The 18831-nt window shown below is 39.7% G+C and overlaps 1 long non-coding RNA gene across 5 annotated transcripts in view; it reads left to right on the forward strand.

The window, feature by feature from the left end:
- The first annotated feature begins 14714 nt into the window (after positions 1-14714).
- The window catches only part of LOC144328077 (uncharacterized), a 94676-nt gene continuing 90559 nt past the window's right edge, over positions 14715-18831 (forward strand). For 2 of the 5 annotated variants that reach the window (XR_013393333.1, XR_013393332.1), the window contains exons 1-2: positions 15551-16234; positions 16862-16944. This is a non-coding gene — a long non-coding RNA (uncharacterized LOC144328077). The other 3 variants (XR_013393330.1, XR_013393331.1, XR_013393334.1) reach the window with 2 other exon arrangements.

Genomic DNA, 18831 nt, shown 5'->3' on the forward strand with positions numbered 1-18831 from the left:
ATCAACTGGGGCTTATTTCTCAGTTATTATGTAAACCTAGCCCAGGGGTCAGCAAACTTTTTCATCGGGGGGCCGGTCCACTGTCCCTCAGACCTTGTTGGGGGCCGGACTATATTTTGGAAAAAAATATGAACAAATTCCTATGCCCCACAAATAACCCAGAGATTTACATGATAACTGAGAAATAAGACCCAAGACCCCTCAGCCGCTAAGAGTAGGCTCCTATGCTTTACTGTTATGAAGCCATTTAATATATGTCATATTGTGATTTGATGTGGCTGTTTGCAGGAGGAAAAGTTAGGTGAGGTAAACTGGGATTTAATTTGGTTGGCCTCTTGTGGGGAAATTCCCACAACAGTGAAAACAGAATGTGAAATATTCTGGAGAGACAGGAGCGTTACTCACTTCTTGTAGAGAGTCTGGGCATATCCTTCCATTTCTGAAGATTTCACTTTTGTGGGGAATCTCCAACATCAGCTTTAAGGAAGCATTTTTATTTTATTTATTCAACAAAATTTATATGCTGCTTGATTGTGTGTGTGTGTGTGTGTGTGTGTGTAATCCTCTGAATGGTTTACAAATATATAAAACAATTTGTTAAAATTATCAATAAAAACCATTAAAAGCAAGTATTTAAAATATTCAAAAGATATTTAAAGTCAATAGTAACTAAAAAGAAATAAAACACATGTAATTTCTACATATCTTGATACGATGCTTTGAAAAAATGTTTTAGGTAGGGAGTGCACACAGTGGAGGCACCTGCCTGATATTAAGAGGCAAAGAGTTGCAAAGTTAAGGTGTTGGCAAACTAAAAAAGCAATTTCTTGCCTGCACAGAATTCATATTATGTGGCTCCTGTCACAGCAGCAGTTTCACAGATTGAAGTGGTTGGGTGGGCATATTCGCCATATTGAGTATTTATTTATTTATTTTCAATAAACAACTTGGATTTATATTTACTTTTAATTGACGAGTGGTGTAGAAATATTTTAACTGAATGAACACTGAGCTCATTCCTATTTCCAGTCAATTCAACAATTCATAATTAATTGGAAGGCGTTTCCATATCTTCCTGGAGAAGGCAGGGTATTGGAACAGGCGAGGCAGGGTTTTTCTTTCATCCGTTCATTCTACACAAAAAATCACCTCTGTTATTTAGAAACAGGAACCACTTCACACTGAGATCCCAGTGCAAGATCTCCCTGTGCTGTCCTGCACTGCAGGCCACTGCTTTGCCCTCTCCCCTGGAGTTGAATGGCATTTCAACAGGGCACTGCAGATCTGTAGCTCCCAGCTAGGGATTACTGGCACGGCTCATTTCACTCGCAGAAACAAACCTGGGCAGGAATGGGGTAGTGGGACAGGCAGTCGACCAAATCCAGGTGTGCCTGGGATTCAGGACTTGGCACTGCTTCCCTTTATTGGAAAATTGTGGATCCAGGTCCCAAACGTCTATTTTTTTTACCACTATGCAGTTGTATGGCATGCAGATGATGACAAATTATTTTTGTGTAACCAATGTTTTCAGTGAATTTTTCTTCAGAATTCATATAAATTAAAACTAGCCATATTTCTAACTTAATAAATGCCTTAGACTATTGAGTGTGAAGTTAGACGAACCAAAAAAATCATCTTGCAAATTGCTCTGTTTATCATCATCATCCTATTTGTATTTTGAAAAATAAGAATGTAGGAAAGTAAAAAAAACGTAAGTCACCAACTATTAAAAATGAATGTTTCAGTAATTTATCTCTCCCTTTTAAAAACCACTTAAGGATGTTTGTGTGCTCGCACGTGTGTGTATATAAAGTTTCAAAAAACAAAAGTCAAATGATTTTGGTGGCTAAGGAGGGCTGCCACTTGTCTGAGCTGAGGATATGACCCCTTTAATCCTCTTTAGTTAATGTATTGGTGATCTTTACTTAGGCAAAGTAAACAGTGCTGATCTGAACAAAGAGGAGGTCATGCTTCCTGCATTACACTCTGACCCAGAGGTCATGGCCTTTGTTCGCTTCTCAATAGGAATTGCTCTCCGAGGGCCACCACAAAATGGAGAACTAATTTAGGCACGTGCGAGCATAGAAAGGCAGAGCATCAGGATTATATAATTTTAAACACTTCAATACCCAACATTTACACCCACAAAATTGAAGTAGGTTATTGTTAACATTCTGTGAAAAATACTTTAAACTAGTTTTGCTAGATTGGTTGTTTGCAAAGTTTAATTGTTCAATTCCTCACTGTGATTTGTCAAAGATAAACAATTATATAATAATAGTTTCTGTTTGGAACACTGAAATGTGTGTGTGTAATATATATATATATATATATATATATATATGTATGTGTGTGTGTGTGTGTGTGTGTGTGTAAAATTAAAGCAGCATAAAAACCTGAACTATGGTGCTTTGCAGATAATCTGTCTTGCAAATATATTGTTTAAAAGTGTGTGCAGTGTCTTCCAGCTTTTCAGGGAAATGGTGTATGCTATTTCCTCAGCATACATTTAAATAATAATCTTGAATTGTAACATACCATGGAAAACCATCCATATTAGGGCTTTACTAGAATGATGTCATATTGAAATGGGAGTTGTGGAAATTAAGAGAAATTAAGTGAAATGTATCTTTTGGAACTGTAGCTAAATTCTAAAGAACAAAAGGGGGGAAAATCTAAAGAACAAAATTTTATCCTTATATACATATAGAATTAGTGTTAGCTGTTTATTTTTCCTGCACATATGTGATCCAGACAGTGAAATACATAGAAAAACAAACAGTTCAGAAGACATTTACATTATTTTTAAAATAACAAAATACTTTCTGAGTGAAAAACTAAAATAACATATATTACGTAATATAACAAATTACATCAGGGAACCTACAGAATGTAGGAGAATCCTTCCATACCGAATTATCAAGTTTATACTTGTATTATAATAACCTATTTTACATACTTCTTCACACATCTACATAAGTGGATCCCAGTGAAGGATTTCTTGTGGGGTGTGATAAAATAGTTGATGGAAATCTACATAAACCACACCTTTTATTTTGAAGTTTAATGTCACAATTTTCTGCATTAGTTCCAAACTGAGGTTGCTTCCAGAAGACCTGTTTTTTGAACATTCATCCTGATTTGTTTTCAGGAAGATTATATGATATCAGCTGTTTACAGAGCATTCCTTTCTATGATGCGGGGTCAAGCAATTGCCATGCCATACTTTCCTTACTACAGAAAGTCCAATATGAGAGGGGAACCAGTAGTGGTTTAGTGGGGCAGATTGGAATGGGGCAGCGTTGCTCACCTGGTTTCCCAATGCAGGTGACTCCCAGAAACGAGAGGGTGAGGGGAGCACAGCAGAAGGGACCCACCTCCGGCCTCCCTCACCCCTCTGTGTTTGGGGGCCTGGTGAACGCTGCCCAGCCCTGATCTGCTGGTAAGAGCCCCCAGCCCACTTGGCTATGTGCAATAAAACTGACTGAGACCCAGCCCACTTTCATTGATCGGTGCGAAATTGCCACTATGTGATTAAATTCCAAAACAGTCTGGAAAGCAGAGTCTGAGACATATCTGTAGTACCCCGGGATAGAGACGGTTCTATTCAACTGCTGTTGGCTCCAATTTTGTCACACCAAGCAATAGCCAGAATTTTTTTGTTCTATTTGGTAGTATAAATAGAACCTCAAATGTACTAGCTAAGATATTCTCCATTTCAAATCAATAAATACTGTATTATGAGCTATAACTTGCTGTTCAGCATGCAGAAATGTAGAGTCTTGACATTTAATTAGTGAGGTTAAATAATAGAAGTAGGATAATATTGGAGGTCTCTTAACAACCTGTGTTCCCATACACATGAAGAGGCAAACGTTCAGCTGTGGAGGAAGGGGAGAGGCCATGTTCTTCAGAGGCTTCCCTTGGTTTGCTCACAGCCTTTGCTGCCTCGTGACCCATCCAGCAGAAGAAGAGCTGCTTAGCTTCAGAAATGATTAGTTTGAGAAAGATGAATGTATTGAGGTTGAAGAGCTCTTATAGTTTGCAGTGATAATGCTGAATGATAGTTGTCATATGCAATTATAAAACTACTTTTTTAAAGGAAGTCATTTATAAATATATTTACTGAGCTGTTGATTTAATTGTAGCCATTTGCTATGAAGAAATGTTGAGAATTTGCACAACAAAAGGCTTATAGCCCTTTTAATACTCAGAATCTGTTCTGTTTAGAGAAAACAAAATGCTTAACTTTCAATATATTACTGGTTATCTTTTTAAAATCCCTCTTCATTTCAACTTATTGCAGCTCCTGGGTGAAGGGGAGTTCTATAGTTTCACCAGCATAGTGAAGAAAGGATTGAGACAGAAGATTTCCCAGCATCATGATAAAAAAATGCTTTGTACAGCATCTTTTTTAGAAAGTAACATGCAGAAAGAAAAACTACCTGCATGCGATGTAAAACAATACCTCTGTTCAATCATTTTATCCAAAACAAGAAAATGCAGCAGAAGTAGAGACTAATTAAAATTTATGATAATTACAAGCAAAGGAAAAGCAACGTACACTTGGCAACTGTCTTCTTGGATATATGCAATATAAAAGTGACTGCTTTTTCACACTTGCATTTCTTAGGCAGTGGGACATTTCAGTTATTTGCTTTTTGAATTTAGTTTGGACAGGGAAATAGAACCACAAGCTTTGGTTTTTCCTCAACATTTCGTAAAAAAGCAAAAGAGATACTTTTTTGAAAAATGCGGGGGGGGGGGAAGGTTGTGGAACCTGCTTTACTTAAGAGTGTAGAAAAACCTGGAAATATTTATTATATTCATTTTAAAGTTGCAAAAATTATTCTACTGTTAAAAAGACTCTGTGATGTGAGTACGCTTTATCTGGCACATAACCCCTTTTCTTTAAGAATTACTTCTATATATAAAGTGCTCAGAGCTCCATGGCACAAATTTGGAGTTCTGAAAGGGTCTGATCTTTCTATGGTTAATGTAATGCCTTCTTTTACAAAAAGGAGTCCCCTTTGTATATTTTGATGCAATATGTAATATAGAGTATTGATGCAATGAAGCAGACCACAGAAAATATTATTTAATTTTAAGTTTTTCTACCTCCTTTAGGGTGTGTTCTCTCCCTCCTGCATCAAAAAGGTTTTGGTTTGGTTTGGTATGTATTCTGTTAACTGTCTCTGTATAATGGATCAGCTTCCGACTTATAGTTTTGGTGACTTTTTCCTATACAGTTTTCTTGACATTTTCAGAAGCTTAACAAGAAATCTTTTGTCACTGCCAATAGCAATTGTTTTATGTGGTAGCCTAAAAATCAAGAAAGTGACAAGCACAATGAAATTGCATAAGGATAATTCTGTCATAATAAATTGCAGACAAGTAAATCTGTAGCAGCAAAAATAACCGCAATGAAAAGTCCCGATAATAAATATCCAGCAGCTGTCTGAAGTGGCCATACAGTGGTTTTTGGTTTTGTTTTTTTATGTTTGAATAAAGTAAATAAATAAATTAAAAGAAAGAGGGGAAAAACTGCTTTCTGCTCAGGGCATATATAACTTACCCTTTTAGGTGACCACTTTATGCATCTGCTGACGTGGCCTCTGGCCCTTTCCCGAGTTTCCTCATTAGTATTGCATCAGTATAGCAGGAAAATAGATTTAACCTTATGTCTTATAAAAAGACTCATAATGACATTATTAAGAATTTCAGCTTCACAGCTTCACTGAGCCAGTTCTTTTCCATAGTCTCATCAGTTGTACTAACAGCAATGTTGTTCCAACTTCACTTAGCCACGCAGCATTTTCACGCAGCGCTCCATTGTCCGGACAGAACTCAAGTCCTGCTGAAAATGGTCACATTTTGGTTGAGGTGGATCAAGACAGTACCTATGTCTTCACAGCTACTGTGACATCCCTTTTGTCGAGACAGGACTATGTCTCAGCTTTTGCAGCTGTGTGGAACATCACCTAGAATAGCTTTGCACAATAGCTCCCCACTTTTTCATTTCGTAGGTACGTATAAAATTATAGTCAATATTGGGTAGGAATATGGGCTCCAAAGTCATTTGACATTTGGCGCACGGAAGGAAATCAGATACATTTCTAGTGAGGCTGTGCCTTTCTGTTGGAGGGAGCATTTCTGCTGGTGTCACCTCCTCTGTCTGCAGCCTCCCGTCTCTTGGACAGTCTCTTCAGCAGATCCCCTGGAAGCTGCTTCATTTTGGGTCAAACCGTTGGTCCACCCAGCTCAGTGCTGCCTCCACTGACCGGGTCTCCAAGGTTTCAGGAAGGAGACATTCCTAGCCCTATCTGTAGATGGCAGAGATAGAACCAGGGACTTCTGCGTGCTGAGCTACAGCTCTTTCCTAAGCTTCATGGAGGGCTCAGTGAGGCTGTAGACTGAGTGAATATCAGCCAACTTGCACCCCTTCCAGCAGACGTGGAAGTGTTATCCACTCTTGCAACCGGATCTTTGGATCTAAGACAGGCTTCCTCAACCTCTGCCCTCCAGATGTTTTTGGCCTACAACTCCCATGATCCCTAGCTAGCAGGACCAGTGGTCAGGAATGATGGGATTTGTAGTCTCAAAACATCTGGAGGGCCGAGGTTGAGGAAGCCTGGTCTAAGATATTGTGGCGCAATGGGTCAGTGCATCTGGCTGTTCACCAGAAGGCTGGTGGTTCCAACCCACCCAGGAATGGCTGTCGGCAGAATTCCTGCATCACAGGGGGTTGGACTAGATGACCCCAGGGTCTACAATTCTGATTCACATGAACTTAATCAATTATTATATTCAATTAGTTTCATAACCTGCCTTATATGACATTACCAGCAGAACCTTAGGTATTTTTACTCTGAAATGAATCTCACAGGTGGTCAAAGGTTACTCTCAAGTAAATGTGCATAGGATTGGTCCATTGAAATGAATGGAAGCTCTGAAAAAGCAACAAGCCACTGTCATGCTCTTCGTGTACAGCAGGGCTCCCATTAATTTCAGTTACGGGGCTGGCAGATAAAACTAAGGATTGTGCCTTTATAAATGACAAGGTTGTGCTTGTATTCAGGGACCGGACCAATCATGCTTTGAACAGCTACCAAATTCTCTTTTAAATTATACACATAACATCTAGCTGTTGTTATTTTTATAAACTAGCTCATATGCCATACCTAACCCAAAAGAACTATTTTAATAGATTTCTCAGAGTGATTTTAAAGAGCATTTATTTCTACAGCACTTGGCTTGGTAACAATAGATTTTTAAGCCCTTAGCAAAATGCTTATATTCAACTTGTATGCACACCCTGGGAAATAAATCAACATTTTTATTTTCTTAAATGAGACGTTAGATAGTAGTATTGTCAACTGTTGTTTCTGCTCTGGAAAAACCAAAAAGTGTTGTGTTTACTCATTTGTATGTAAGAAGCATTACTGATTTTTGTGGTGGCCAGGAAAATGTAGGGGGCGCATGTTTTTATGGACTTACTTAGTTGTTCTCACTGAGGTTGAAATTAAAGTACACTTCATTGTACAGGTCATACAGTTCCCTTTGCCAGATCTAAGGGGAAACAATTTAAATATACCTTTCTTTCAAGGTTGCATCCAAAGCTGGCAGATAATTTGTATTTGTGGTGAAACAGCGAATCATTTTTCATCTAGAATTAGGAATCACATGTGACAGAAGTTGAAGCCAACCACATGGATCCAGACACTGAGCAGAACCCTGCTCACCCAATGGGGCTTTCCACTCAAAATGCTCATCGACTCATACAAGACATCTCTGTGGAAAATCCCAAATTCAATTCAATCCATAGCCAGTATATATTAAACTTTGGGATTTTCCACAGTACTGATGGGGCTTGAACTTGTTAACTATTTTAAAGCCATTTTGCATTCTGATCACTCTAACAGCGGACACGCTATATTTAAATAAATATTGAAGATAGCAAGTACTGATAATGACCCTTGCACTTTAATACCAAGGCCTCTCACATTCAGTAACTATGAATTAAATATCCACAGAAATGTAGCAGTACACAAGCTCAAGTAATTTTATTTATTGGCAACCTAATTAATCAAAGACAGATGATAAATAAATTAAATAATTTTAAAGCTGTGGCAACTCCAAAAAAATCCAAAATGAAGTGTTTTCCTTAATATTTATGATCCTTTAGGTTGTATATCTGTATATGTTTAGATTACAAAATATGTAATGTGGTTAAAGTTAATGTGTTTTAAAAAGAGGATAAGCAAAGAGAAGTTTTGTCTAAGTGGTTAAACCTGGCATTTGCTGCAAATCTGATGTCAAGGGGAAATATTATTAGTATTAGATTTCATTTCTTTCTCTCATGTATAACCATTATTAATTTCAAATTAAGGTTGTTTTTTTTTTGGTATTTTCTTTTCTATTATTTTCATATGCTTCCATTAATGGGAGTGAAGAGTTCTAGAGAATTAATATCACCATAGTGGAAACCTATTCTTATTATACATCCATTTGCAAAGTTATATTTGAAAATATATTACAGTAATTTTCCCACTGTGTATAAACTATGTTTATATATTGCATAGCTTGTTTCCTAACTAAAAAAACCCCCTACAATTAATATTCACCACATTTCTTTATTTCCCCCTCCCTCCCACAATGTTTTGTAATGTATATTGTGTTATAATAAAAATGTCAATGTCTTTCTATCTAACATAACACAAAGAAAAAGCAATATATGTTAGTCTACCTTGACAGAATATAAAGCATTTTGGCTGTTTAGTAAATACGGGTTCTTAATTGATCAGAAAGCTATTTTGATCGCTACCTGTGCAGAAAAACTGCACGTGCATTTATAGAGGGTCTTTTTTTAAAAAAAAACACCTAGTAGCCTACTAAGTGTGTCCTTCTAAGTGTGTGTGTGTGTGTGTGTGTGTGTGTGAGAGAGAGAGAGAGAGAGAGAGAGAGAGAGAGAGAGAGAGAGAGAGAGAAGTCTCTCACACACAAATCCAGCCAAAATTAAGCACTTTTAAATCTCAGTTTTGGGATCTCTCTTGCGGGAGTCAGTACTTGGACTTGTCTGTTTATGGGGGTGCAGGCAGAGTGAAGGTTGAAACTAGTTGTAAAACAGTCCGTGTTATAATTCCCTTCTAAATGGGGATTAAATTATTTATTGAAACAAGGTAATAAAACTTGCTCCTTATTCATAAGCAACACCACTGAAATGAAAGAGCCTTAAGCCCAAGCAAGAGCATTCAAGTTTGTTATCACAAATTTTAGAATGAAAGCCTCATGACACATTAATATAATACTGCATATAATGTAAGTGTATCAACCAATTTGTATTATATCTTTGTCAATGCTTCCATTTTTAAAAGGTGAAGAGTCCATAATTTGGTACTTTGTATAATTAACATTACTTACTGTGGTGAAGGCTTTTTAAAAACATCGCAATTGACTTACTGGTGAAATTTGAAATAGGCTGGTCTAGAATGAACTGAGAAGAATTATTTACAACCTGCAGTTCTGAGCAATTTTCTGAACCACACAGTTTTTAACACATAGCACGTGTTTATTTTACATATTTATTTATATTCTGTTATGGTTCCATGCATAAATATTTGTAAATGCTGAAAGGAAAATAAATGTGCAAGTTGCTTAAAAATACTTTTAAAATAATATTTTTTGCTATCAGCCCTATTGCATCATTTTTTTGAAGCAAGATTACAATTAGTGGGGAAATTAAGTGTCCAGGCCCACCTTGTGTGTCCATGTGTCATTATTAGCATGATACACAAAATTCACTGAGGAAAGCTTGTAAATTTATAAGATTTTATTATTTATGTAGTTTTCAGTTTATAGATCACTGTGTTTCAAATATTAAAAGGGTTTCAAAAGTACTTGTCAAGTATTTCACCATGCTTATCTTCTTTAGGCTGCTATACACAACTGGCTGGCAATAAACTCCACTGAACTCAATGTATAGGACTGTACTGCTAAGTGCATCAAACTAGGGTAGAGTTCTACTATTGTACCACAGTGCTTCATTTTTAAAATGAAATAAGTAACCTTTCTACCTCAAAAATAAAAGTGAGAAAGGCAAAAGCCCACATCTTATAGGCAGGCATGTGAACAGATGCAGAAAATCCTAAAAACATGGATGGGGGGGGGGGGATCACATCCAGTATATTTAATGGAGGGCTGATGTTGTCTCATGCATTCATTCAGCCTTTATTGCCATAATTTAGATAAGTAAATCATAAAGGCGGGAGGTCCTAAAACATTGGTAATCCAGACATATTAAAACACATAAAACATACAAAAGATTCAATAGCCAACATTAAGTAATATTAAGTAACTTTAGATTTGACTTTTTAAAATCTCTGCTAAATATCCTGAAACCAATCTCAGTAGTTTCAAGAATACCATCCCTCAACAAATATTGCATTACAAATTCTTTGCAAGTAGATACTTTAAACTTCAAAGGAATCACCAATAGGTGTCTCCGAAGAGTATAAAAGAGAAGCCAGTCCAAAATTATATGGAATATTGTATCTGGTGTATTCATACCACAAGAGCAAAGTCTTTCCGGTAGGGTATTTTGGAACCTTCCAAACAGTACAAATGGGGGGAATGCATTTAAATGGGCTAGCATAAAAACTCAATGATACAAAGGGTTATCTAAATTATAAAAATTAGTTGGGCATCGTTCCATGACAAGGCTGCACACCTAAGTAAGCAGATGAGCATACAGAAGGCTGAGAAGGGTAAAGCTTTTTAAATACAGCTCCAATAATATTGTCTATAATTATTGAACCTATATTTATTTATTGCCTTATATGGGGAATAAAATATTAAAGGAAAACAAATGTTTTGTTAAATATTAGCATAATCTTAGATGTCAGTGACGGGACTGCCATAGCAACAAGCTAAGCATAACAACAGTCACGTTAATTCTTCCCACGTTATTTTGGAATTACTGTCCAATACACTGAAAGTGGCTGTTTTGTTTTGTAAATAGATACTAATGAAGCAGCTTAGTAAATGACGGAATATATAATGTGTCGTAAATATAGCAAGTATTAAAAATGTAGCATTGACTTTCTTATATATCAATGGGGTTAAAATGTGCTGCAGTGAAATGAGTTTTGATACAACACAATGCAAAGTTAAAGCAATATGAAAAGATGAAGGGAGCATTAAGAGTAAATATATGAAATATGTTTATTTTTATCTTAATTATATGGTACACCAAATAGCTCTTTAAACCCATGAATCCAGTGTTAATATCCAGTGTGTGTTGATACTGAGCAGATGTGAATCTTTACTGCTTTTGATTTGCTGAAAATGTATTTTAAAGTAAGCTGTTCTGTCCCTCCCCCATTTTTTTAAAAAGGAAAGTAACCTCTCAATGCTCTGTGTTTAATTCACTAATTCGACTAATTCAATGCACTGTTATTTTTATTTTTTATGTGGAGACAAATTGTGTGTTGAGGGGCGAAACTTTGTTCTACATCCAAAGTATCATTTATATAGGTTTACCAGTTCGGTGCCAAGTTCCCTACGAAATAAGACAGTGAAGTCCTATTGAAATTGATGGGAGCTGCAGGAGAGCACTAGTTTCCTCCTTCCTTTCCATGGTGGTTGTCTGGATTGTGACCATGGTGTAGTGTTAGAAACAGCCTTATGTGCTGCACTGCCGTTCTCGGCTGGGCTTCATGTCTGATGGCTCTTTCGTCACCAGATGCCTCTCACATAAGGAAATACAGCACAAGCAAAAACATACGTAGCTAACTGCATGTACAATAGAATATTAAGTATAGTAATTTTGTCCTTGTGTCACCCAAAATCTCAGTATTAAAAGACAGCAGCATTTAATATTTGCCATTTCAAGTGCCATATTGAAATTAATCATTTACAGTATGTAGTTTTGATTTATGAAATAGGAAACGTGTCTTTCCTAGAATATTTCAAGTCTCTATCAAGAGTTTTTAATCCTTAAAAATAAAAAACTGTTGTGTTTTAAAAATATATATATCCTGAACACAGACAGACGTGAAGAGACTGAGAGACATTTAAAAAAATAAATGCTTGAAGTAAACATTAAGAAAATGAAAAAGAACAACCCCTTAATATTGCTCACTGACAAAAAAACAATTACTAAATTCTCTGTCTTCTTAAAATTCTCATACCAGAGAAGATTGCTTCAAAAGTATTCAGGTAATTATTTTCACTTTCCAGAACCATTTAAGTGTTGGTTTATGTCATCTCCAAAAGATAAAATCATACAATAATTTAGAAGGGATGTATACTTCACCTTTCTGTTTCTTACTGAATAAAATCAAAAGTAATCTTGCCACCATATGCTCCCATGATTAATGTAAACAAATAAAAGATAGATAAAAAGTTATTGTGGATCTAGAGCTAGTAAAAGTTTTAATTTATTTGGGTGGGGTTTATATATTCATCTTGCTACCGCATTTTGCATCTGAAAAAATAATTTATTAGTGGCAGATAACCAGCATTTAAGATAATATTACAAATCTGTATCAGTGCAGAAATATTTTATAGTCTACTATATACTTGATTCATGATTCCCTACTTCAGAATAAACAATGGGTAATGAGTGTTAATTGAATAGGTGGTTTAATGGTTTTATACAATTTTCGTATCATAGTATCTCAACACAGATATTAAAAACATTTGTGTTTCCTCTCCATCTCAAAAGCAAGCAAGCAGCAGCAGCAGCAGCAGCAGCAGCACACCAAAGCAAAGATGAGACAAGGTCCGTGGGAAGCCAAATTTTCTGAGATACTTTCTAAGGATGGCAGGTGCCTTTTTTAAATGGCCAAATGTGGACAAAGCCGGGGGGGGGGGGGAAGGAAAATTGGCATGTATTGCAATATTTGTAACTCGCTGCTATATATCCACTGTCAGGCTGCAGTTCTGGTTAAGACAAATAGGCTGTTTTCGCTATACTAGCTGTTAGATAAGATGCCCACTAGACTAGCAGTAGTTACAATGTGAGCTTTGCCTGTTTCAAAATAAGCTTAAATATAGACAAACTATGTAAGTGGACAGGAGACCAGATAATTTCAGTGCTGTGAATTTCTAGTACTTCTTATGAACTTGCATTTGGAAAGGGGGATTAGCTGCGCTGTTGCCTGCCTATGAGCTGTCAAGTAAAGGGCAAGGTGGCCAGTATTCGAGAAGTGAAAAATATTTTGAAATAAAGCAAAACTATAGTTGACTTCTTCCAGTTGATATATTTTCCTGTCAGTTCTTAGGAACAAAAGGTGCTATTTCTAATGAGAATTTTCCTCATGGTAGTACATGGGCAAATATTTGTCATAATCCTGTCAGCAGAATTTGAAGAGAGTTGAGTCAAAATGAAATGATGGCAATTCCACATCCAGGCAAAAGCCCCGGTCAGTTTCCCTAACTGCTCCCTGAGGCTGCAGTCCTCTACCATTTTCTGAAGAGAAAGTAGAGTAGGTTTGGCAAAGGATCTTCACAGAAGTCAGAGATTTTGTGCTCGAATATTGCAAGGCATCCTTTAAAACATGTGTTGGGTAATCGAGCATTATAAAGCTTGTGCGTATCTGTGTGTATGAGAGAGAGAACCCGCACGAAATACGCTGATTTACAAATACACCAATAGGGGGGAAATCCATCTATGTATCTATCTATTTAAAATATGAAAGTGGGATTTCAATTGGTTGATTGAAATGGTGCGATGTGACGCAAAAGGACACTTGGATGGGTAGAAATGCTGATGTGCCAAGGCAGGCACACCAAGAAATATGGTTGTTGTTGTTGTTGCTGTGTGTGTGTGAGAGAGAGAGAGGGAGAGAGGGAGGTGGGGGTTGTGCAGGCCTCGCACTTTCTTTTTTGCTCTCCCTTTGACTGAATATCTCAGGGCTGAGATATGTGTGATGGGTCGGTCTATCTACAAAGCAGAAGAGAAAGAAAGCCATTGCAAAGTGTGGTGGAAGGGTTTGCTGAAGACCTTCTCCGAAGCTAGACGATGTGCCTGTTCAGTCCACTTTCACATGCATGTCTGTCTCGGCCCACCAGCAGCAGCTATGCAGACGGGAGGCAGAGGACCTCGATCTGCCCGTCCAGGCGGAGCTGCGAGTCAGAGCCCAGGCCACGGAGAGAGAGAAAGGGGGGGCGGGGGGGGCAGAGCTGTCGCCCTGGGCAGGGACACATTCACACGTGAAACGCAACGCCCGAAGCAGCAGAAGCCCGCCCCAGCCCCGACGCCAGGAGGGCGCACGTTGAAAATGGGAAAGGAAAGGCGGACGCGCAGAAGAGGAGCCCACCTTCGTCCGGCGGCAGCGCAGGCGCCTCGGGCGCAAGAGTCGCCAGCAGAAGTTCGCCCTGGTCGGGGGGAGGCTTCTTGGGCAAAGGGAAGTTTCGCCGGGGACGCGCCGCGCTCGCCCTCGAGCCAAAGGGGCAGCAAGAGCCCCGAGCCAGGCCAGATAAGAGACAGGGACACATTGGAATCGATCTTTTCACGTGTCTTCCCTCATATATATATATATATATATATATATCAAGGAGGCGGAGGCTTCGCTTCCTCGAAGAACTGGAAGGATTATCTGGGCTTGGGAAGTCGGCAGGAAGTGTCAAGCGGGGGCGGGCGGGCACCCAAGGGCCCTTTCCCCAAAGTACTTGGTAACCGGGCTTTTGGCCCGACTCCTCGAGTCGGGGGGGGGGAGGAGAGAGGGCGAGTCTCCTCAGGATGCCCCCCCCCCGCCGTGGGGCAGCCCCGGGGCGCTGGAGGGAGGCCGCCCCGCTCGCCCCGCTCCTTCCCTCCAGGCGCGCCCAGGGCAGCTGTTTCTCTTCCAGCCCCGCAGCCGAGCTGTCTCGCCCAAATGCTTATCGGCGCTTGACTCGCTGCCAAGCTCGTCGCGAGGCCGAGCAGCCTCGGCTGGGCTGTGCAGCTGCTGGCGAGGGAAGGGCAGCGGAAAACAAGGGCTGCTCCCCCCCCCCCCCGCCTCCGCTCTTTCTTGTCTCGGCCAGAGGCTGCCCTGATTTCCCCTTCCCCGCCTCGGGCGCAGCTCCTGCGCGCTGCCAGCCTGCAGCCACTTCCCTCTAAAGATGGAGCGAGTTTCTCCCCGGGCTTTGTGCGCCTGGCGTGCCTTTTCCTCTTTGGCACCGAGTCGGGGCGGGGGAGACCAGGCGGAGGAGGAGGCGCCTGCCTCCAAAGTTGAATGAAGCAAAGCGCCTTTCTGCAGCATCTGGGCAGGTCGTGCGCGCGCCTGGTGCACGAAGCCCCCCCAGCCCCAGATCCCCCTCGGGCTCCCTTCTTTCTCTGCCACTGCACCAGTCCTCCAGCCCCCCCCCCGCCGCCGCGTCACAAACACAAGCCCGCATTGGGCTGGCAGAAGAAGAGCTCTTGCTGGCTCGCAGGGGCGGCGGCCAAAGGCAGGCGAGCGAAAGCAAAGCAAAGAGACCTCGCTGCGCTGCAGATCCGGCGCAAGGAATCGTGTGTGTGTGTCGGCGCGCCCCCGCGCGCGCGAGCGAGAGCTGTATCTGTGCGTAAGTACGTCTGGGCCGCGCCTGCTTCATCCTGGGCTTCCGCCGCCGCGCGCTCCGTCTGCTCGCCTCGGCCCGATTGGAGAGCGCGGGGGGAGGACAAGGCGATTCCTTTGCCGCTTGCTTCAAGGGCCGCCTCCCCTTCAGATGGCCTTCAAAAACTTTTTCATTATTATTTTTAATCATGGCCAAAAAGGACCACTGCTCCCCTTCCCCTTTGCTGTATTTTTAACCCCTCTTCCCCCTCTTCCAATATTTGGAATATTTTTGCATCTCCTTCACTGCACTTTGCTTTGAGGTTTAAGTACTTCCCCAAACCCTGCTGTTTTCTCTCGTGATCTGGGGGTTTATTTCTTTTGACCAACCCATCAGGATTTGCGTAGTTTGCAAGCTATGAAAATGTGATATTCTAAAAATGTCTTTCCTTTTCTGAATAGAATGCTGGGGCATTTCTCCTTCCTCCCCCCTTTTTTCTCTCTTTTGGATTGTCTGGAATGTATGAGAGAATCTCCTGTGTGGGAAAGGCTATGTAGTCACCCCTTTGAAAAGTTAGCCTGATACAAGTGGAAATATTTACATGTTTAGGTTGCCCACGCATCCTGGCATTTTCTTCTGCTTCTCATCCTCCACCCTAATGGAAACACAGGGCTGGTGCATTAAAAATGCTACCTCCAGGACAGGTGCCAACTTCAAGGTAAAAAGCAGTAAAATAGGTGATAGAAGGATTGGGGGGGGGGGGGAGAGCAGACAACCAGGAATTACAAAGTCTTATCTGAAATTATGGTTGAATTTTGCCATCCAAAATGGGCTAAGGGAAAAGTTGAAAAGATACTTTTTCTGCATGCATTCAAAAGGGGTGAAGAGACTCTTTCTTTCTTTCTTTCTTTCTTTCTTTCTTTCTTTCTTTCTTTCTTTCTTTCCTCGCCTACTGAATTATTCAAACTGTCAGTGGTGAATCCAGGGACATTAGCATGCACCAGGCATGCTGTTTGTCTGTTTGCTAACATTCTTCATTCAAGACTTGTTAACTGCCAGACAAGCTTAACACGCTCCTCTCCCCCTTTCCTTTCTCATTCTGCCTCCCTCCCTCACAGTGTCTTTCCTTCTCTCTCATGCCACCCCTCTCTGCCTCTTCTATTGTTGTTGCTGGGAGCTGGCAGCCAGGGGGGCAGCGGTGGCAGGGGGAAGCATGTGGCTGCGAGGCTGGAGCCCTGTGGTTGCTAGGTAAGGACCGCCTTCCCATATTTGCCAGGCCTGTGTGCACTTGCAAAATCAAGAAATGCCACGGAGATCACCGAGTGTCTTCCATCTGCTTTCACAGGAGACCGCAGAACTGCAAGGTGAACACACTGTTGTCCTCTCTCTGCTTCTTGTCCTTGTGACTGGATTCCTACTCTTCCCCGGGTAAGAGTCAGTCCCTTCCTTCCTTAGATGCTTCTGGTTATTACGTCGCAACATTTCACATTTAGCAGCATTCACAACAGAGTGGGGGAACAGAGTAAAATTGCCGAGAGGAAAACGAAGTTTAATCACTCAGATTGGATATTGGTGGATTGTCCTAGGATTCACTAAATTTGACCACCTAACCAGCAACATCTTCATTGGCCTAGCCGGGTCTCAGTCCACCTTGCTAAAAATGACGGCTTTTAGATTTAAGAATATTGTGTAGTTACTGTTTTTTTTTCCAATTTCTGTGCCTATCGTTTTCATTCTATCATTTTGTCAACCTGATTTAAAACCAGCAACCTTTCATTTTTCAGAAAATCAGATGCATGGTTTGTTTTTGAATGCAAATGTTCTGGGTCTTGTGGCAGTTTTGGTTTTGCTTCACTGGCAAGTTTTCATGAGTGGTGTGTTTCCTTACCTTTTGGTGCGTAGGTGGAGGTATACATACATGATACATAAAAATTATTATATAGATGATACGCCTTTTTACCAGAATGGCACTTTGCAGAGATATGGCATTGAATCAGATTGTGTAGTCTGTTCTGACTTTTATTTGACCATGCTTTCTCTTGGAACTGGAAGCTTTATACTCTCCCTTATTGCAAGGCTTTGTGTGTCTGTCTGTGTGCACGCTCACATGTATCGAGGAACCGATAGACTTTTAAAAAACGACAACATTTAAAACTATATTCTTTGGTAACACAATTCAGTGGCAATAACCTTTGCCCAAGTAGTGCAATGACATGTATTTAGGCACATCTGTACCACACGTTATTTGATAAGGAGAGGGATTAATATTATAATCATACATTTTACATTATTTTTGTAAAATCCCCAGAGGAATCTGAAGTATGTCACTGCACTATGTATACATATTGCGTCTATGGCCAGTCATAATATATGGATGTCTACTTTTTAATTATTCATAACAAAAGCATTTATGCGAATGCTTTTCTTTTTCTTTTTTTACTGGAAACCAATGTATACATCAAAACAACATGTGGATATGGATGCTCTTTTGATGAACTTGACAGTCAGCCAGTTTGGCAAACACTGTACATTTTAGATATATTCATACTGTGCATAAGCTGAACCTCTAATATGCTTAGTTTTATTCATATTCCCAATTAAAATATGCATAGATAAAAAAGAAAGTATTGTTCTTTGCTAAATGAAAAAATACTTGGACTGAGCTTTCGTTTCTGATGTCGAAGCTTCTTCCTCTTTTTTTTTAGACAAGTATGGGAGATTTCAGTTTAGCCAAGGAGGAGAATGTATTGCAATACATCTGCTTGTGTATCTCTTAAATTTAAGTACACTTTAAAAAATAGGTGGGGTTGTGAAATTGCAAATAAGTAGAACATATTTTCTGGTTTGTATAGAGACACTTTTTAAACAGAGACATTAGCCAATATGAGGATGGCAGCCATGTAGTAGCTCTTGTGGAGAATTGTTTAATGGTAACATAATGTAAAATGCAAATAATAACATCTGTATCTATAGCTGATGTGTGTGTTTATGCCGATAATCTGAGACCAAAGAGATAAAACATTCTGGAGGAAATACAGCATTGGTTTCTTCATAGTTCAGAAAGGCCTATGCCTTCCCCAAACAACTGTAATAGAAGTGTACGTATTAAATCGCTACCACTTTTTAGCATTTGTACTTTCAGTAAATTGCATCCACGTCCAAGATTTTTATGGCTAATTTGTTTTTGTGTTATATGAAGAAAAGTTATTGTGGATACTGAGGGTAATTTATTATGTTGGAAAATCACATTTGAAAGCATACTTAAGATAATATTCTCTTTAAATTAACTATGGGAATTTGGGGGGATGTGAGAGG

Source organism: Podarcis muralis, chromosome 6 (assembly GCF_964188315.1).
Source record: "Podarcis muralis chromosome 6, rPodMur119.hap1.1, whole genome shotgun sequence".
In the NCBI taxonomy this organism is placed as follows: Eukaryota; Metazoa; Chordata; class Lepidosauria; order Squamata; family Lacertidae; genus Podarcis; species Podarcis muralis.